At 34.8% G+C, this 22,442-nt stretch overlaps 1 protein-coding gene and 1 non-coding gene across 6 annotated transcripts in view; one reads left to right on the forward strand and one right to left on the reverse strand.

Annotated features, from left to right (window-relative positions):
* EDIL3 (EGF like repeats and discoidin domains 3) overlaps window positions 1-22,442 on the reverse strand; it is a 442,725-nt gene that overhangs the window by 245,163 nt on the left and 175,120 nt on the right. The gene's annotated exons all lie outside the window — the stretch shown is intronic.
* Window positions 11,962-12,068, forward strand: LOC115934799 (U6 spliceosomal RNA). Its single transcript, XR_004070545.1, has one exon. It is a non-coding gene; the product is annotated as a U6 spliceosomal RNA (small nuclear RNA).

The following is a 22,442-nucleotide window of genomic DNA, read 5'->3' on the forward strand; positions in this document are numbered from 1 at the left end:
TTAATGGATGAGGATGGAGTAAAGCAAAAGGGCCAAAGATTAAACCTTTCTAGAGTCCCTTGCATGCATGCTAGACAATATGAGTATACATATTATCTTTATAATGCCTTGTAAGACTATAATCTTGTTTTAGAGGCAATAAAATGGGCTCAGGGAGGATAAGTATCATATCCATCTGAAAAAGCATAGATTTTAACACACTCTGCCTAACTATAAAGTCTATGCCCTTTCCATTAAGCCACATTTCCTACCATGTTGAAAACCTGTGTATTCATGTTAGTCTTCACAGATGTAAACGGAATCAGCATGAATTCACTAAGCACATTCCTATAAATAATACAGGACTCCAAAATGGAAACATTTCAGAATGTTTTCAGGAAATGGGTCACAGTATATTAGATATTAGGAACAGAGGTAGACTCTGTAATTATAATGTGAGACTGATGTTATGTGCCTTGTACAGACTTTTTTTCAAGTACTCATGACAGAGTGTTGAAATGAATGGTTTCCTATTGTTTTTCCCTACTAGACCATAAATTCTGTGTGGGAAGACTTATGTTGGCACACAGTAGGTGTCTGATACATTTTGAATAAACAAGGATATGGCAATAATGAGTGATAAAAATTATATTTGCTGCCTACACTGTATTCTAATTTTAGGTTTATAACATCATTTTCTTTTGGATTTTCACTCAATAATTAAGTTAGATATTTTCTGGAACCTTTCTACACCTTTCAAGCTTCTAGTTCTTTAAATTTATAATTAGATTCCAATGTGTTTTGTCTCTAATATGGTTTAAGCTTCAAATGTATTACACTGAATTGTAAATAACAGACCATTAGAATGTGTACTTTTGCATAATGATTACATGTATCTTAATTCTTTGGCAAATACATAATCAAGAAAAATGTAACTTGTATAATCTCATTTAACTGTTTGAGTTACTTAATTTAACTACTTCTATATAAATAAAAACATTCACTTCATGTATGAGCAAGATAAAATGATCAGAATACAAGTTAGTATATAAAGATAACATAATAAATGTAGTCCAAGGTCTCAACTTACAAAAGTTGCTTCCTAGCCAAAAGTTATGTTTGATGCTCAGTTGCAACAGTTTCCAGTTTTATTGCCCCAAGTGATAATAAGCAGGCTATTCATATGAGAATTAGAAATCCTGGAAAAGTTTTATCTTTGTGGTTACCCCCATTCCATAGTCTTCTCTATTTTGATACTGAAAAAAAATTACTAAAGTAATATGTAAAGGTCTTGCAACACTATAAGTTAATCACCTAGAGCATATAGTGTTGCTTATACTGGGAGGATAAGAAAGAAATGGACACTGCCCAGTATGTTACAGAAGGCGTTTCCCCCCCTAATTTCAGGTTAAATAACATTTATTCATTAAGTACTCCTTATGTGCTGGTCTCTGCTAGTAATTTGGGATAAGCACTTTGTATGGTATTAAAATTGTCAGCAGCTGAAAGACAAATCTCACATCAGAAAAATATCCTTAGTTATCCAGTTTAGGTATCTCATTTTTTAAGGTAATTTCAATGGCTCTCTTTTACTGTGAATATACTATGCTTGGTATTAGTACATTTCTTTGTTCATATAATGGTTCCTGGAAATTTAATTCTAGGATTTCCTAGTGGCAACATATTAAAACATGAAAATTAAGAATCGGCCATATTCTTAATTTTAGCAGCCAAAACTATAGTACATTTGAGGCACCTCATATAGTTTCTATAACATACCAGGACACACGCACACATACAAGCACACATGTATATCACTCTCACACAGCTTTGAAGCAGTTTAATAGCAGATCAAAGTTTGAGAACAAATGAGTATTACTCAACCACTCAGAGCTTGTAAAACAAAAAGATAGAAGACAAGGGCAATCTCAATTGCTTGTCACTTCAAAAGCCTTGTAAAGAAGTTTGTCTTTCTATGCATTAGGGCATACAGAAGAAGTATACAGAGTGGTGACTAGGAGCTTGTGTTCTGATTAGTATTCATAAAATTCGAAATTATCTGATTAGACAACAATGGTAATATCACTCTTAACAATGAAAGCATAAATGGACTTTCAAGATACAAGAGGCTTTAGGGAGTTTTAAAATCAATAATGCTGTAATACTTTTGCAGGTGATCTTTAAGTAGCTCCTAACACAACGGGGACAGCATATGATCAATATTAATGAACAACTGAATTCAACAGCATGCTTTCCAGGCATTTTTTATGCAAGCTCATATAAGTATGTCAACAAGATTAATTCCTCACAAAAGCAGTAGATCTATATGGTTTGCTACTTTTCTGCATCTATCTCCTCACAATTCCAATAGTAGAGTTAGAGTTAGTTCCATATGTGTAATATGATTAGCTGCTTACACATTTAGAGACTGTGCCCGAAATCATGAATAACTTATAATACATAAGCAGATTATTAGAAAGTGAATAGGTTAACATTCTCCTGTGATAATATGTACTAGGCTTTGGTCAATTTTTAAAAAATATGCCTCCAAAACATTGCCAGTTAGATATCAAAATAAATGTACATTTTATGTAGTAAGGAAATGCCAGTAAGGCAATTGCAACAGCATAGTTTTTACTAGTTGTTTACCACTAGAATAAAATAGGAATAGCTATGACCCCAAATTTCACCCCAAATTCTGGTGTTAAGAACATATCGAAGTTATCTTCAGTGTTGCCTTTACATTTAATAATTTTTTAACATTTTGGCAGTTGCCATTTTGAGCCACTGTCACTCTATTTTAAAACCAGTTGTAAAGAAAGAAATTATTCTGGGAACGCTCACATAATTGACGTTTGCAAGCTATTTTTTAAACACTAGTTGTTGCTTCTCATCCTGCTCTTTTTCCTTCTCCTTTGTACTCCTCCTCCTTTGTAAACGTAAATGTGCAAAATCCAGCCATTTGAGGATAAAAATCGTCTATGAGTATTTTGAATATGAAGAAAGACGTAAACTATTTTATGATACTATCTCAAACATTCCATTGTAGTGGAGAATCAGTAAATTTAATATATTTTTCATTGAACAAAAAAGCATTTGGATAGATTATAAAAATTGAAACCTGAAGACAGAGATTCCCGCCCCCCCTTAAAACCTGTTGATAGATTTTCTTCTCAGGAATTAATACTAGACTATCTTTATATACATCTGTCTATAAGAAGGCACTGAGATGACCAGTGGAGATGCTTTAGAGGTCTTTGTCCTTGTTTACATTCCCAGGCTAATGTAAAAATATGCCACAAACATGGTAGTTTAAAACAATAGAATTTTATTCTTTCAGAGTTCTAGAAGCTAGAAGTCTGAAATCAAGGTATCAACAGAGCCACACTCCCTCTGAAGGCTCCAGGAAAAAGTCCTTCCTTGCCTATTCCAGATTCTGGTGGCTCCTGGCATTCCTTGGTTTATAGCAGCAAAACACGAATCCCTGCCTGTCTTCACAGGCCTTCTTCTAATTGTTTCTCTCCTCTTCTTATAAGAACTCACCATAAATCTAATACGTCTTCATCTTTAGATCCTTAACAATCTTTACGCACAAAGGCCCTATGATGGGCTAAACTGTGTCCCCCCCAGAACTTATATGTTGAAGCCCTGATCTTCAGGACCTCGGAATGTGACTATATTCGGAGATAGGACTTTTTAAAAGAGATAATTAAGGTTAAATGAGGTCATATAGGTGGGCCTTAATCCAACTGGACTGGTGTCCTTATAGGAATAGGGCATTTGAACACACAAAAGAGACACCAGTGATTCTGCCACACAGAGGAAAAGCCAAGTGAAGCCACAGCAAGAAGGCAGCCATTTGTAAGCCAGGGAGAAAGGTCTCAGAAGAAACCAAATCTCCAGAGCCTCCAGAACCGTGAGAAAACAAATTTCTGTTGTTTGATCTACCCAGTCTGTGGTATTTTGTAATGGAAGCCCTAGCAAACTAATACCCTGTTTACAAATAAGGTTGTATTCAGGGTTCCTGGTATACCTGAATTGGGGGTAGGGAGCACTATTTAACCCACCTTATGGTTCCTGTGTAGTTGTTTTGTTATAGTATTGGAGATGATTAAGTAAACCAGAGTTTTATGTATTAGAATCGGCTAGCAAAGCACTCATATTATCAGTAATTAAAATCTTAGCTAAAATTAATTTTACTTGGTTCTCGTCACAGAGTAGTGGTGGATAAGCTTTGATGGTGCTGGAGATCAGGAGAGCAGTCTAAATTTGGGGCAGTAACTAGGTAGAATCCAGAATTGGGTAGCCAGAGGACATCAAGGAGAGCCTGGCACTGCATGATAGGAGGACACATTAAGAAAGGAGGAAGATTTCCTGGGGTTAATCTTCATCCACTTAAACTATTGTTTAGAGTTGGGCTTGCTGATGGCAGTAGTTTTTCAGGCACTCAGCAACTTTCTGAGAAAGTCTTTATATATTAATTCCACAATGATAGGTAATCATTGTGGCACAGTAGTTGATATCTCCTTTTCTTCAATGAATAAATATCTTATTAAACATTAATATGACTTTAAAGAAAATTAATAACCAATCACAGCAAAAGAGCTATCATTTTACAAAGTGATAACTATTGTTACAGCTACACTTTGTTAAGAGGCAGTCTCCCATTTCTTTCCCCTGTACATTCATCTTGCACACTGCTGCGAAAACAACCTCCTTAAACCACTACTTGCATAATGGAAATTCTCAGCTCAGAATGTTTTATTACTCAAGGAGAACTCTATATCAATACTCTGTAGTCATTCTGCATATACATTTTTTATCCTTCAAAACATGCTGTCTAATTTTGGGCATCTTTTAGTTGGCCAATAATATTTGCTGACAGTGTGATGTGACGGCTTACATAAAAATATGTAATGAACATATGACAAAAACAATGTTGCTGCTTGGTTTTCTTTCAAAGACTAAGAAAACTAAACCTGACATAATATACTTAATAATAATAAAGCTAGTATACAGAAGCCTTTTGTGAATTAGTGAATACCATATGAAATTAAGTTATCATTTTTGAATTTAGCAATATAAGGCCTAGGTGCACCTTGAAATCTTTGGCCAGTGGGATAAACATGAACACCCCTATAATCTAAGAGAAACATAGATGGCAAAACTATGGGCTATGTTGATAATCAACATATTTTTATTTTTCCTGATGGCCTTCAGAATAACAACAATGATTTCCATGCAAAATTTCTTGTAAAAACTTTAGAAACCATAAATGTAATCCAACATAACTCATAAAGCACACATCAAACAATTTTCCTCAAGCTAAGAAAATTCCTTAAAAAGTCTTTCTTTTTAGATCAGGGAGCTATTTCCAAACAAAATCCTGCAAATCACTTTTTTAAGAAGTATACCTGTCAGAACTCACAAGCCATTCATTACACAATACAATTAAAGTTTGAGAATACACATCAACTTGCAGTGCAAAGTCCTAAGATATCACCCAGGTTTGCCATTAGCTACCATAGTTTGTTTCATTTTCTACATATCAATTAGACAGGGCATAAGTTAAAGACAGAGCAGAGACCAGTATATGTGTGTGTGTGTGTGTGTGTGTGTATATGTGTGTGTGTGTGTGTCTGTGTGTGTGTGTGTGTGTGTGTGTATATATATATATATATATATATATATATAATAAACAAATATCTGAGCCCAAGTTTCAGGGGCATCAAGCAATCTCACTATTTCACATACTATCTCTAAGCAACTACAAAAATTGCATGTTCTTCATCAATCTTTCTCTGACAGTGCTTCACCTTTTTCAGGCTCCTACTCAACTTGCCACCTATACTGCATGATTAGCATCTCACTTTTCATTGCTTCATCCTCTAATTATTCCATAGATCTCTTTTGTCTCCCTCACTGAATTATAAATTAGTTTTGCATAGGAACCTTCACTCCTTATATTTTTGTACCCTCATAGTCCCTAATGAAGAGCTAAATATTTTGATATTGCTTCATAAATGTGTGATGATTGACCTAAAATTATTACTAATTTTAGAAATGTCAGCATATAACCCAAACTGCAAATCATAATCTATAACAGAAACCAAAAATTTAGAGATTGGATATAAATATCAGTAGCCCTTTTTCATTTACACTAGCAGGTTTCAACAACTCAATGTTAAGCTGCAGCCAAGCCTAATTCTCTTTGTTGAATGTTGTAGCAATCTGTAAAATATCAGATTTTGGATAATTTTATAATTATAAACAAAGTGTGTTAAAAATAAGTATACTATTTCCACAAAGCTACAGTTCTTTCTCCTATAATATAGAATAGTGATTTTTGATCTTGAAGGCAGTGGCAAGAGGTGGAGGAAAGGATTTCTATTTTTACTTTTGGAATCTGTCCTCCGTGACTGCCATCTTAATCATGAAGCAGAGAGATTCCTGCAGGAGATGTTCCTGCTGCACTCATATGGGAATGGCACCTACCTAGACTTCACAGCTGAGAACATTGGAAGCACAGCTGGACAGGCAAGTTACTGTTTAGATTGCCTCCTCAGGTCTCACATGTGGCTTCCTTGTGGCAGATTTGAGGAGGCATAAAACAAAGCAGGCGTGGATTCTAGCCAGCTGGCCATCTGTTCCTTCACCTACTGTGATAATTTGGTCTTGTAGAATTCTGTTAAGTGAGCATTAAGTAATGACCATGTCAAACAGTACATAATGCCTGCTTATAATCACTGGATGAAAGCTTAAGGGATGCTTGCCCAAACACAGAAAAGGTCACCAAAGCAAACCAATATTTTTTTTAAAAAAAAGGAACAGCAAAATTGACGCAAAACAGCAACAGCTAACTTTGTTTTCATTTTTACTTCTTATCATATTGAATCCATGTCAAATCACAGAGGGTGAATATGGTACAAAGGAGCTAAGTAAATACACTGAAGTTTCTACTGTCTCATTATGTGTATATCACTTTACATAGACAAATTAATAAGAATTTTAAAACTAAGAAAATATGTGATGGGCTTTATCACACTGAACTAAATTTAAGGCATTTAGGGTTATAGCCATTAACTTCAAGCTTTTCAAAATAGTTTCCCAGAACAACACCAAGTAGTTACTCATTAGTCAAAATACTTTTTCTGCTGTTGTTTTTAAAAAGATTAATTGAAGTATTTTATTCTAAGAAAGCAGCTTTTCCTTCATAAACACTTAATAATTGCAAAATCATAAGATTTTTTTACCCTTGAATGGATGCTTAATGATGCATCCAATAAACTATATTATTGGGATAGTGTCCTAACTGATCTCCTGCTCTTACACATCCTCCATAGCTACCCACCATGCAAACCTAATCGAAAAGCTTCTGTTAGCTCCTACAGCCTGTTAATCCAAAGTCCATAAATTTAAACTAATCTTATGTCTTCAATGTTACCTCCCCTGTTCATGATAATGAACCAATATGCTTCACTTGGTTAATTTACCATTCTATCGCCTAAAGATCATTTGCATTCCTAGAACTTTGCTCAAATGACTCTGCAGCTTTAAATGCCAAATGCCTTTCTTCACCTCCTCTTTTCCTGATGTCCTTTTCCTTCCTAGATAGCCCAAAGTTTCATATCAACTCTCCTCTATTGTTTATTTTTATTCCCTTCACAAGTTTTTCTATTACCATGTTACATACTATTTCCATCCATTGGTTCATTTGTTCACTTATTGATATAGTTATTCAGTTTATATTTAGAGCTTCTATTGTGTTCCACAGTGCTAAGTACCAGGGTTACAAAGGTGAACAAAACAGGTGCACCTTCTAATCTTGTGAAACGTCAGTAAACGAGAGGACTGACTCCAATCAAATAATCACATAAAGAAATGAAATTGTAAAGAAATGTGATAATCAAATAAGAAAAAGTGAATGTCATGAAGGAAAGGTCTCCTGTGCCCCAATAATCTATTAATAAGAGGGTCTCTGAAGAAGTGAAGCATAGACTAGAAGCCGGAAACCAAGTAACAGCTAAGGTAGGAAAGAAATGAGTATTTCATTTGTAGGTATGTAGAAGGAGAAGCAGGGCAAGAAAAAGGGCCTGTGGTAAGACTAGTGTAGCTAGAACAGGCACAGCAAGGATAAAGAAACAGGGACCAAACCGGGCAGCCTTCAAAGGCCATGTATTTAAGAAAAATAAAACAAAACAAAACAGCTTTATGGACACATGAATACATTTAGACTAAATTTCAATTTTAAAGATGATTTGTTTGCTATATGGAGAATACTTTGAAAGGATCTATTTTCAAAGATGAAAATAGAGCAGTTAAGAATCATTGTACTTGTCCAGGCGAAGTGTGATAGGACGCCTGGATTAGAGTGGTGGGCTGGTAGGTATGGACGGAAGTGGACAGATTGGACAGAGAAGGGTCAAAGAAGACTATTCTGTTTCTAGATTTCATGTGTCAGTGGATGAATATTGGTGCCATTCACTGAAACAGCAACACTGGAAGAGGGTCTAGATTGAAAGAGAGGATCATGAGTAATCTTTATGGATATATTATTCAAAAAGAGGTAAGAAGTAGGCAGAGGAGAGTGTGGCCTGGAGATACTTAATGTTAGTGTTTGTGGATATAGATGGCGATTAGTGGGTAAGGATATAGTTGCCTACTGAAAGTTTAGAGGTAACATAAGGAAAAGAACAAAGAATCCAGGATCAAGACTCAATTTAATAGCTAGATATGGTCTAGGAAAGGCAACATTCAGAGAGGCAGGAAAAACATTAGCAGAGATGTGGTATCATTCTGGCACATTACTGCTTTGTGGTATTAATGAACAATTTAACATGTACACATCGCATCATTTGGAATGATGTTATGCTCCTGGAAATGTGAGATTTCCGTTTTATATTTCTTATGTAACACCTCTCTGTTTTCTTGCAGAACCCAACAGATACTTGCTGAATGAAAATGTCCGTAACTTCATGAATTGAATATACTGGCAAAGTGTTTTAGGAAAAACACATTTTAGGAGAAAATGTTCTCCTTTAAGTGGCATTATTTTATACCAAATAATATTCTGGTTGATCTTTTTGCTTATATAGGGAACCACTTTCACATTTTTTAAAAAAGTAGAAAGTCAAGTTGGAGAAACTGCCAATACCTATTGCTTCCAAAAGAAGGCTTATTTGGTCTGGAGAAGTAAAAGTAAAAACATGGAGAATGAAATACGTGATATTTGGCCAAAATGAAAGAAAGACAGTAAAAGAGTACACTGAGAAATTATACATGTTTTCATATTTACCTAGCATCTTTTTGGTCATCTTGTTTTGTTTTTCATGATCTGTCTCGCTGGTGGTGCTATCAATGTTGTGTTCTCATTTTTGCTGTCCTTAGAAGTCCATTTGCTTGACTATACATCTAAAACTGATTCCTGTAAGATCAATCTGACTAGAGAAGCCAGTTTAAACCCTTTTACTCCTAGGATGAGAAAATCTTGACAAAGATTTGCCCACAGGGATAAGCAATGTGTGGAAGAAAAAACCAAAAAGCCATTTAGAAATAACATTATTACTTGTGTAAAAAACTTCTCTGTATGCTTTCTAGTAGACATGAAAACGTAGACTCAAATATTTGAGAAGTCTGAAAATCCACTTGAAAAATGTGTGTAACAATTTATTATAATTGCAAACCCAATTAAAAATGTTGAGCTATTGAACACAATTCATTTTATAATCCATGAATATATTAAATGTATGTAGCACAGATTTGTGTTACTATAAAAATCTTTATTTCTACTTTTCCAGCATTATGCATTTAAATTTGTAAATTCTATGTTACATTAATCACATGAATATAGATGGGCAATTTCACTACATTTCCTATTAAAGAAATCATGCCTACTGACAATTTTGTAGGAAATTTTGTTAAAGATTGACTGTAGCTCATAAAACAGTAAGGTTTCCTTCACGAAAGTTATTAGACATTTTAGATCCCCTCAGTTTGACTGAAATGATAAAAAATTTACACTTTAATATCACTGTCTTTGGACACTGACACTGTATTTAATACTATACAGAATACGGTCACAGAGTCATTAAAAGAAGTGACAATAATCCAGGTTTGACTGCACTGTGATTTAATATTTACAGTGTTTTCATGATACAAGTAAAATATGCTGATTAAAATGATCACAATGTCACCATCTGGATGGACAAAAAAGCTGAGGTTCACATCTTCAGTACAAGACACCTTCAGTTATTTCTTTCCACTATCTTTTCTTATTACCAATACAATTTCTATTATATGAAAGGCCATTAGTGTACAGAGAAATAATATGCAGTAGAGAAGTCTTTTGTCAATAAATATAATATCTTAAATAATTAATTAGAGAAGTTACTATAAATATTAATTAGAGAAGTTATTATGCTACTTAAATACAGTGGGTCTGAACTGTCCCTCTTTAAGATCAGTGTTATCAAGTGTAAAAGATTTTCAGATGAACAAATACTTTACTAGAAGTGTTTGAATGTTTGTCTTCTACCTGATCAGTATAGTAAAGTTTTTAATGTGATTTTTTTGTGTGACCTAATTGAAGTAGGTCACAAACAATGAAGTAAAGGGATTTAGGATTGTATATTCAGTCTTTAAAAATCAGTTATAAACGTGTACACTTGGTAATTTCCAAAGAAGCAGCTAAACAATATCCTTGCCTGATTGTACAAGACATTCTGATAGTTTCTACAGATGTGCTGAATTCTAACAGGAGATCGGCAAGCAGCAAAGAATGACTGTGCTTTGGGCTTAGAAGGATAACCATATTGTGGAAGATTAAATATCTTCTGGATGAAGAATGAGGCTTGCCCCCATGACCACAGTAGGAATTCTATTAAACTTGATGTAATATTTTTCTAGATAAAATAATTTTGAAGAAGATTTATGTCATAGAACTTGAAGGTTCCAAATTCTCTTTGATCTATATGCTAGAGGGGAACCTGGGAAATTTCAAGGAGAAACTTACCTCTTTTCACAGGAGCTACCTAAGCCCACCTCTGGGCTAAAAAGTGCAGTCTTTGATTCAGACACCTGTGCTTGTCAGATCCTTCAATTTTTATAAGAGCATGACATTCCTACCTGTGCCTATGCTATCCCTTGGAGCATAAGGGTCTATATGCATTCACCCTGCACCTAACTCATTAAGAAATGTTGTTGCCTGTACCTTCAAAATGCTGTATGGCCATAAACTCAGGAAACACAGATGAATATACACAATAAATGATTTATTGATATTACTTGGCAAAAAAAATATAAATGATTTGGGTCTCCACAGTCCTTGTTGCTATGATGAACATGTCAATCAGGCTTCTGCATTAGAAACTTTGATTACAGGGAACTGGCTGTTTCCTCTCCCTGAGATGCTCTTCCTCTAACTCTCACCTCTACTAAAACTTTGCTCAAAATCATTTTCACAACAATGATTACCCAGAAAAGTTCTACTTAAAATTGGGAACCATAGTCCAATCCCAATATTTCTATTTCTCTCTTATTGTGATCTTGTTTTCTCAATGGCTTTAACTCCTTCTAACATAGCATGTAATTTATTTGTCATGTTTTGTGTTGTGTGGTGTTGTTTATTGTATTTCTCCCCTGTGTTGTGTTGTTATTCTCCCTCTCCCCTGTTAGAATGTAATTGATGTGAGGACATAGAACTTTGTTTTGTTCACTGATATATCTGAAGTGCCTGGTAATGATGTATCCAATACATCTTTGTTAATTAAATATATCTCTGCTAGGAATGAAACTTTAAACTTATTCAATATCGATCAAAATCTGGAATTAGTCCTACATTATTCCAGATCAGCAGTTAGCCATGTCCACAGGATCATTTCAACACATAAGAAAATGCTTTTATAGCACTGTATTTTGTCTTATCCCATTGACCTATAAAATAAGACTAGAAAAAATACCACGCTTTTTTTACTGAGGAATTAAGTGCTGGCTTTGGATGCACATATACTAAGATTGGAATGATACAGAGAATATTAGTATGGTTCCTACACAAGGAAGTAAGGAATTATGTCAACTGGGACCCAAGGATCACGATCTCTAAATTTGAGGCCAAGAGTAGTTTTGTTTATCATGAGCAACAGGTCCCGCTTATTCTGTTAGACATTATGGTCTTATAACATCATTTGAACATCAGCACATCATTAAGTACATGCCATGTGTGAGGCACTGAGTATAATAAGCAATATCAACATATTTAGTCAATGGCCTCTAGAATTCTATGTGCCAAGGGAGATTATAGACAAATAAATAGGCAACTTCAATATTATGAAATAAGTGTCAATGTATAGTGAATACAGAGAGTTCTGGGAGGACATAAGAGGAATGCCTAATCCAATATTGGAAACTTGGGTATGACATCCTAGAGTAATTAGCGTCCAAAGTTGAGGTTTACAGAACAAATAGAAGTTGGCTGTTTAGGAAGGTGAGTTAGAGGTTTTCAGACAGAAGAGGGAAATAACATGTATGAAGACTCAAAGTTAAGTAAAGCAGTCAGGAGATGGAGACCATCTGGCCAACATAGTGAAACCCCGTCTCTACTAAAATACAAAAATTAGCTGTGCGTGGTGGCACGCACCTGTATTCCCAGCTACTTGGGAGGCTTAGGCAGGAGGATCGCTTGAACCCAAGAGGCAGAGGTTACAGTGAGCTGAGATCATGCCACTGAACTCCAGTCTGGTGACAGAGCGAAACTACATCGCAAAAAAAAAAAAAGCAAACAAACAAAAAAAAGTTAAGCATAGCTAAATTTGTAGAACTGAAAGAAATGCAATATAATTGCATCATGAAGTGCAAGAGGGGAAGTGGCAGGCGAGAAAGCCAGAAAGATTTGCATAGCCTGATTATAACAAGCCTCATTAGGCAGATTAAGGAGTTACACTTTATGATAAGGGTAAGGGGAGGTCATTTAAGACATTTAAGCAAGTAATGGCTGATCGAATACATATAAACTATAAGTGTAGGATTAGCTACTTGATGGAATTACTGGGGATAGATTCTATTTCCTCTAAAGAGTATATGTCTGCCTCAACAGTGGAAAGGATAGTAGGAGGTAGTGTAATAGGAAATGAAGTAGAAACATTTTAAATACAACTATGGGGCACAACATCTGAGTAGGCAATCAGAGGACTTGTAGATAGTGTTAATATTTAGATAGCATTGAAGACTAGGAAACTCTAATGGTACCAATCTCTGCATAATGTGGCATTTCTTCCACTGTGATTAGCAGGGAAAGAGAATGATACCATTAATGCAAGGTTAGATGTTTTCTAGTTGTATGTGGGTCAAGGCAAAAAAAAAAACATGCAAACGTGTGCAAGATAGTGCTTTTGATGATAGAATTCTTGGTCTTGGCTAGTAAGGGAAGAGAGGTCAGCCTTTAAGGAACTGAAAGAGTAGGATTTGGAAGTCTGAGATCCAAGACAGATGTATTTTAAGAAACTTAATTAAATCTAGATCTGAAAAAAAAAGTAGTGCTGTAGTGAAGCCATATATATGCCTATATACATTATTTTGTGTATATATTTATAACAAGTTTAAAAAGTCTTAAGGATTAACATACTCAGCTATTGTTCTTGACGTGATCAGAATGAGTAAAGAAGAATTAGCAATGAAGTAAAATTCTCACTATGTCATCCAAGGTTATCGATGCCTTGTTTGTCTACCACCTAAAGTTGTCTCATGACAACCAGCAATTAGCACCATAGTTTTGGAAATACTGTGTTAAGAAAAGGAAGATTCCTAAGAATATGTGCAGCATGTCATGGAATTTGTATATTATGAAATGGGGTCTCACATGTCATAAAAAATGTAAGCAACAGACATTTGGATCTGGCCAGAGCAAGAATAGCTGTATGAGAACGGGAATTAGTAATGAAGATCCCTAGCCAAAAGTTTTCTGGTTTTATTGGTCACCAAAGACATTAAGGTTTCTAAATGGAATGGGATTGCCTGGACTATAAGATTTCCAGAATAATCAATTCCTAGCTTGCTTGATAGGAGATTAAGACCTCCGTGTAAAGAACAAATTGCAACTTTAATTGATTTTGCTTCTGAAGGAGACTTTGTTCTAGTGGGTAGGTAATGAAGTTTTCTAGTTTATTAGGATCTTTTATATTTTGAAAACAGTATGAGCCCTTAAGAAAGAAATGTAGAGCCAAATCCTGGTTCATCTTTATCAGAAGGGCCTATGCTAGGTCTGTGCAAACCTTTTATACCGAGACTTCACCCTAATTTCATCTTAGTTTGTTGACTTTCATTTGTTTTTGCCTTTGTCCTATTTTCCTTTACAGTGACATATAACCATCCTCTCCTTTACTAACTACTTATGGATGCAGGATGGAAAATATTTATACTATTTTTGCATACTTTGAAGGTTTAAACATCAGCAAAGTGAAAACAACTGACCTCAAAACATGATCTAACCCAAAGTGAGCACCTTCTGGGAGATGGTTTTCTGCTTGACAATACTTTGTAATGAACTTCATCTCTTATACTGAGGTAGATGTCACTATTAACCAAAAGCAGGACCTCTGTAATGGAAGAATTGAATTAAGATGCAGATTTCTAAGCAAGAAGAGAAACATAGAGACTAGGATAGAGCACAGGGCTTGGATGGAGCACACCAACAAAGAGAAAATAATGTGAGGGGTTTAACTTTGTTTCTTTTACCCTGGATTTTAAAAACAGTCATATTAAGGATCAAGTTTATTTTTTATTTGTTGTATCATTCTTATTTCTTCCAGGTAGTCTCAAATCTCCCGTAAACATTTTTGCAACACAAAGTTTTCATATCGTGGGATTGAAGGGACTTTAGTGGTGGGCAGTAAAAGGAAAAACAGGCTTCCATGTATCACAACTCAGCTGCATTTAAAGCTCCATCAGCAGTGGTATATGGAGGAAAGCAGGAGCCTTGCAAATTTATTCTGTAACCAACTGCAAAGTGAGCAAGGGCTTGTAGCCAAACTGAGAGCAACTAAAGAAAATAGTATCTAATGACTGAGGAAAAGAAGCCCTTCCCGTGTCTATGGGTTTTTAAAATTTTCTAATAATGTATTGGTACAAGTCCCCCAGAAGGCTGAAGGATTAAGGAAACCCAGGTGATTGCAATCAGAACTATGTTCTGGGATTTATTTTCGTAAGTGAATTTATTTAGGATATGAGTTATAGATATTGTATGATTTATATATGAATTTAAAGATAACTCTGTAAAATCTTTCTTAAAAAGCAGAGTATTAACACCAACATGGCATATGTATACACACATAATAAACCTGCACGTTGTGCACATGTACCCTAAAACTTAAAGTATAATAAAAAAGCAGAGTATTAATTTATTAATCTGTCTAATGAGTTTAAATTTTCTTAGGGGTCAATCATGACTATATGTAAAGAGTTTAAGCAATGAAGCATATTTGTTTCAATAAACCAACCTTGACATAAATATAATTAATATTAATTATTAATTGAATAAATACAGCATGCTTTATCCCCAGACCTAAAGTAACACCATAAGTTTTGAAACAAGAATCATAACATACCAAAAAAAATTTACCATGTCTTCTTAAATTATTACATATCTTAAGTGATAATATTTGATGGGGTTTCAAATTTAGCAGGGAAGCATTATTTTATATAACACATCCAAATTATTAAACTTGTTACACAATTTTGTAATATATTACATTTGTTTTAACAAAACTAATTAGTCATATAATTATTCTAATAGCACTGAAACTCATTTTTAAAGAGACAAATTTATATTAAGTCCAAATTTGGCCAATGTTAGTAACAGACAGACATGACTACTATGTAGACATCGATAGTAAGTAAACACTTTCTTTGGAACGCATTGGCATAATGGGAAAGAAACGGAAAGAAATGTCTTTCTGGAGAAAGAGTGAGAACTCTTCAAGTCTATATGATTTACAGTGAAATTTATCCTCACAGGAAAGCCTAAGAAAATTATTTATCAAGTAATTCCATACAGATAAGCATACTTATTTTCATAGTAATGTAACTAAGCTAAGGTCACTCAGGCATAGAGCAGGGTAAATCAGATGTTTTATAATATTTTAACAGGCCTTTTTAAAACTAATGATACAATTTCATTTCTTGTATCTTAAATCTCAAATAAATAATCGTGAACATAAATACTAATTCACAAATATATGCCACTTGAGTCTTTTGGAGAAAGCATTTAAACAACTGGCTTATAATCCATTTCTCTTCTGTTATCAGGGGTATGATCCAAGGGAAAGAAAGAAAGGTAGGGGTATCAATTTCTTGTAAACAAGCTGACAACTAAACCTGCTACCAAATAGATGCTAGGAGGAGAATCCTTACCTATGAATGTTTTCAGTAGGATGTCTCTAGTTTAGGATTGTTTCTGGTAAATAAATGTATTTACAATCTATGGATTTATAAGGTATGGCTCCATGGAAAATGTTATGTAAGCTACACAGCTATATGAAGACAGTTTATTACCTCAATACTCCCTTGTATGCTTGGTAACTCATGTACCATACTTAGAGACTTCATCTGTTTTTCTGAGTCAGAAAGCATGTGTCTAATGCGAAGAAGGACTGGGTAGTTGTCATCAATGTCCCTAAACTGCTTTGTCTGTGCTCCTGGAAATTATTAGTAAACTTTGATACTGGGTAAGATCTCGTATTTGTGCAAGGCTGATTTGCCAGTCTAATCTTTTGAATTATTGCAACTCTTTATAGTCCTTTCTATAAATGTTGTATAAACTAAGAGTAAAACTTGAAATGATCCAAATTCCCAGAAGTTAAAGAACAGTTAAGCCATCTACAACATAACTGTGAAATAGAATAGTATATTGCCAACTATATTTTGAAAGATGAAATAATTAGTTACATGCCAAAATCTACATGAAATTCTATTCAATGCAAAAAGAGAGAGTACACTTCATGCTACGATTAAGTAACGTGGTATGTAGACAATGACAGGCATTAGAAGAAGTACATACATTTTAAAAATCGAATTAAAATAAAAAATTGTGTTGTAAAGAGTTTTAGAAAAGGGAAGGTCAACATACGTAAGAAAAACAGTGTGCTTGTCTAGTCATTAAGACTTCACAAATATTCCAGTTCTTAAATACACAAGGTAGGACTGCACTTCTCCATCCCTTTTCAAGTTATAAGTGTCTATGTGAATTTCTCTGGCCAATAATGCAAGAAGTAATATGTGCCATTTCTTACATACATTTTAAGAGCCAGTTTGTAATTTATCATGTTTTCTTCCCACTGCTTTAGTGACTGTGGGAGAAACTGCTGAGATGTACCCTTGTCAGCCCGAGACCCTGGGTATCTACAATGAGCAGAGAGCCCCTACTGACTCACACTGGATATATACTCTAAGAACTTCTGGATGAGCTTTCTCCTGAGCCATGAACAAGTTCATCTTGACTGACTCAGCAAGAAAAGGTTAATAGGAGTGTGATGTATTCATTTTATAACATCTTTTTGAACTAAAAAGAGCTAAGCAAAGTTTGTGCAAACAAAGAATTTTAGTACTATAGGATATCAGTGAGGAGTACATAGCAGGGAGTGGACCTGATAATATTGCAGACAAGAACCAAATGGGTGTAGAAGGTAACGCTAAAGAAAAGAGTGGAAATAAAGGTGGCTTGGATGTTTTATACCTGGCAGATAAATTTTAATGCCATTTATTTAGAGAGGGAATACTTGAGAGCAGAGGGGAAAAGTTGAGAATATTTATTTTTGCCCTGAGGCCATTAGATGTATCTAGCTGAAGGCTGAAAATGAAACTCAAAAGAGAAGTCAGGGATATAGAGAAGACAGAGAAGAGAAAGCAGTCTCACATGTACTATGAACTGGTAATTCTTCTAAGTATTTTAAATATAGTATCTCCTATAATGATTGCAATTTTACCATTCCACTGGAAGAAATGAGGCACTCTAAGAGATTAAGCTACCCAGATTTGGCAGTACTATCCATAAAGGAACAAATAAAGCCTGAGAGATATTATAGAGGAAACAGGCAAGGAGACTGGAAAGACTATATTCAGGGGGCAGGCAAAAGAAACAGGACACTAAATAGGAACAGACACTTTTACAACCAAGTGTCAGAGAATAGGTGCCACTGAGGCCAACAGGGAAAATATCAAGAAGTAATGGATTGTTGTTCATGTCGAATGCTCCAGAGAAAACTAACTAGATTTATCATCTTCAAACTATTGAATTTTGCTTCCAAATAGATAACTTGAGAGGCAAAAGCTGAAAATTACTTCGTTTTTAATATACTGATATTCTGTAGGCTGTCAAACTGAACAAATCTCAAAGATGAGGCATTTTATGAGCACTACACCTCATGTTTGCCTAAATTAAAATAAGAATTAAGTATCATTAGGAATACTTTTTAAATTTCTTCAGATAAAAAAAGTCTCCAGCAAAGATGACCCAACTGATGTTGAATGAACCCCTTAACAGGACTGTCATACAGGTAAATTAATCCCATAAATTGCTCTCAAAAGGAATCTGAATCTCAGGGCTGATGTCGGGGTGCCAGCAACACACGTTCCTGGTGGGTCATAATGTTTAATGAGATGCATGGGAACCTCTGAATTGGATGAATATTCAAGTGATCTTCAGGGAAATCCTGAATTAGAATGAGCTCCAATAATTTAATTGAAAGGTCACATAGGTGAGTGACTATTATAAAATCTATAATATAATGGAAGCATTGTACTCGCACAACTGGCAGTTAAGAACTTTAGGTCAAGGGCTTATCTCATTTTTAGACTCATAATAAGATAATACTCTTTACTTTTAGAAAATGTCAACATTCCTCTAAGGAAAAATTACTATATTACTTAAGAGAAAACATTCGCACTTTTTCTATTAACTATATCCGAAGAGAGTAAGGAAGGTGTATATCACATCTGTAGAAACATTTTTTTAAAAAAAAACTTGGAATACTATATGTTTTTGCCAATCCTTAGAAGTGATCAACGGTTCTTGCAGATACTGATTCTATTATTAGAAAACAGCTTTTGATTTACCTGTTTGTCCAACAGCGGTCTCCGCTTTTGTTGTTTTGTACTTGTATTACTTTTATTCTTAAAAAGCTAGTGAAAGCAAAACTTCAAATACAACTTCACCTAAGTGAAGAATGTTTACAACATTTAATGGTCATTTAGTGAATAAACTTAACATAATAAGAATTAATTCAATTTTTTCATTAGAAAGTTGTTATCAGTTTCCAAGCAAAAACTATGCATTTATATAACCCTGTTAGTCAAATTTACTTTCATATACTTCAGGGAATAATGTCCACTGCATCCCCTCAAAACTAACAATATAGGACACAGCCAATTTTAAAATTAAAATATTTTGAACATTGTCTACTCTGATTATAATTAGCACAGATGTTATTTACTTTTCCTTTATTCTCATCAAATGTAGATTAAAAATAAAACTGAATTTCTGCCATCAAGATAATTAACATTTTATAATATAGTTCCATGTCATTGATATCCAACCTGTTCTTTATTTAAATAAAAATTTATTTCATTTTTTAAAAATTGTATTTTAAAGTTTTCATGCCTATCAAACTCCCATTCTTAGGCACTATCCAATTATTTTCCATATCTAGGTATACATACAACCTGCCCATCCCTTCTCTGCTTGAGTTCCAATTAACTCAGAAATTCAGCAGGCTCCTCACGACTGCGATGTCAGTATCCTTCAAAGTCTTCTGCTCCACTTTGAAGTAACATATTAGTAATTTCAAAATAGTTCTTAAAATTTTCTTTCTATTATGCCCCTTTACAAGCATAAGTTAATTGGCCCAAGGCCAATATTTAAAAAAAAAAAAAAAGGCCGCATGACCTAAAAACGAAATGCTGCTTTTTTATAGTTTTTACATGTAATGTTTCCTGTAAGCAGCCTTGATAAGTAAAATAGTAACGTTTTTGTGTGTGTTTTTGAGACAGAGTCTTGCTCTGTTGCCCAGGCTGGAGTGCAGTGATGCAATCACAGCTCACCATAGCTTTGATCTCCCGGGCACAAGCAATCCTCCAGCTTCAGCCTCCCATGTAGCTGGGACTACAGGCACATGCCACCATGCCCTGGGAGATTTTTTTTTTTTTTTTTTTTTTTTTGTAGAGATAGGGTCTCACCTTGTTGCCTAGGCTAGTCTCAAAATCCTGGGCCCAACTGATCCTCCCGCCTAGGCATCCAAAAGGGTTGGGATTACAGGTGTTAGCCACCATGCCAGGCTAAAATAAATAGTAACTTTCTAATAATATATATATATATATATATATATATATATATATATACACACACACACACACATATATGTTTGTACCTATATATGTTCCACATTTTTTGTGTGGATTTTAGACACCCCTAAAATACATTAAATAAACTAGAACCATTCAAATAACAAATAAAAATAATGACGGACAGTCATGTGATAAGAAGCCAGAAAAACAATGAAGTCAGATGTGTCATTGTGAAAGACTCTGTATCTCTGTGACAGAAGTAATATGAAATGTGCAATAGCCAAAATATTTAAAATCATGTAAGTGAGCTGTGTCCACTTGAAAAACTTGACTCTTTTGGCTGTGAATCCATCTGGTCCTGGACTCTTTTTGGTTGGTAAACTATTGATTATTGCCACAATTTCAGATCCTGTTATTGGTCTATTCAGAGATTCAACTTCTTCCTGGTTTAGTCTTGGGAGAGTGTATGTGTCAAGGAATTTATCCATTTCTTCTAGATTTTCTAGTTTATTTGCGTAGAGGTGTTTGTAGTATTCTCTGATGGTAGTTTGTATTTCTGTGGGATCGGTGGTGATATCACCTTTATCATTTTTTATTGCATCAATTTGATTCTTCTCTCTTTTTTTCTTAGTCTTGCTAGCGGTCTATCAATTTTGTTGATCCTTTCAAAAAACCAGCTCCTGGATTCACTAATTTTTTGAAGGTTTTTTTTTTGTCTCTATTTCCTTCAGTTCTGCTCTGATTTTAGTTATTTCTTGCCTTCTGCTAGCTTTTGAATGTGTTTGCTCTTGCTTTTCTAGCTCTTTTAATTGTGATGTTAGGGTGTCAATTTTGGATCTTTCCTGCTTTCTCTTGTGGGCATTTAGTGCTATAAATTTCCCTCTACACACTGCTTTGAATGTGTCCCAGAGATTCTGGTATGTTGTGTCTTTGTTCTCGTTGGTTTCAAAGAACATCTTTATTTCTGCCTTCATTTCGTTATGTACCCAGTAGTCATTCAGGAGCTGGTTGTTCAGTTTCCATGTAGTTGAGCGGTTTTGAGTGAGTTTCTTAATCCTGAGTTCTAGTTTGATTGCACAGTGGTCTGAGAGACAGTTTGTTATAATTTCTGTTCTTTTACATTTGCTGAGAGCTTTACTTCCAAGTATGTGGTCAATTTTGGAATAGGTGTGGTGTGGTGCTGAAAAAAATGTATATTCTGTTGATTTGGGGTGGAGAGTTCTGTAGATGTCTATTAGGTCCACTTGGTGCAGAGCTGAGTTCAATTCCTTGGTATCCTTAAGGAGGAACTGGTACCATTCCTTCTGAAACTATTCCAATCAATAGAAAAAGAGGGAATCCTCCCTAACTCATTTTATGAGGCCAGCATCATCCTGATGCCAAAGCCGGGCACAGACACAACCGAAAAAGAGAATTTTAGACCAATATCCTTGATGAATATTGATGCAAAAATCTTCAATAAAATGCTGGCAAACCGAATCCAGCAGCACATCAAAAAGCTTATCCACCATGATCAAGTGGGCTTCATCCCTGGGATGCAAGACTGGTTCAATATACACAAATCAATAAATGTAATCCAGCATATAAACAGAACCAAAGATAACAACCACATGATTATCTCAATAGATGCAGAAAAGGCCTTTGACAAAATTCAACAACTCTTCATGCTAAAAACTCTCAATAAATTAGGTGTTGATGGGACGTATCTCAAATAATAAGAGCTATCTATGACAAACCCACCGTCAATATCATACTGAATGGGCAAAAACTGGAAGCATTCCCTTTGAAAACTGGCACAAGACAGGGATGCCCTCTCTCACCACTCCTATTCAACATAGTGTTGGAAGTTCCGGCTAGGGCAATTAGGCAGGAGAAGGAAATAAAGGGTATTCAATTAGGAAAAGAGGAAGTCAAATTGTCCCTGTTTGCAGACAACATGATTGTATATCTAGAAAACCCCATTGTCTCAGCCCAAAATCTCCTTAAGCTGATAAGCAACTTCAGCAAAGTCTCAGGATACAAAATCAATGTACAAAAATCACAAGCATTCTTATACACCAATAACAGACACACAGAGAGCCAAATCATGAGTGAACTCCCATTCACAATTACTTCAAAGAGAATAAAATACTTAG

The sequence above is a fragment of the Gorilla gorilla genome, chromosome 4 (genome assembly GCF_029281585.2).
Source record: "Gorilla gorilla gorilla isolate KB3781 chromosome 4, NHGRI_mGorGor1-v2.1_pri, whole genome shotgun sequence".
Lineage (NCBI taxonomy): Eukaryota > Metazoa > Chordata > Mammalia > Primates > Hominidae > Gorilla > Gorilla gorilla.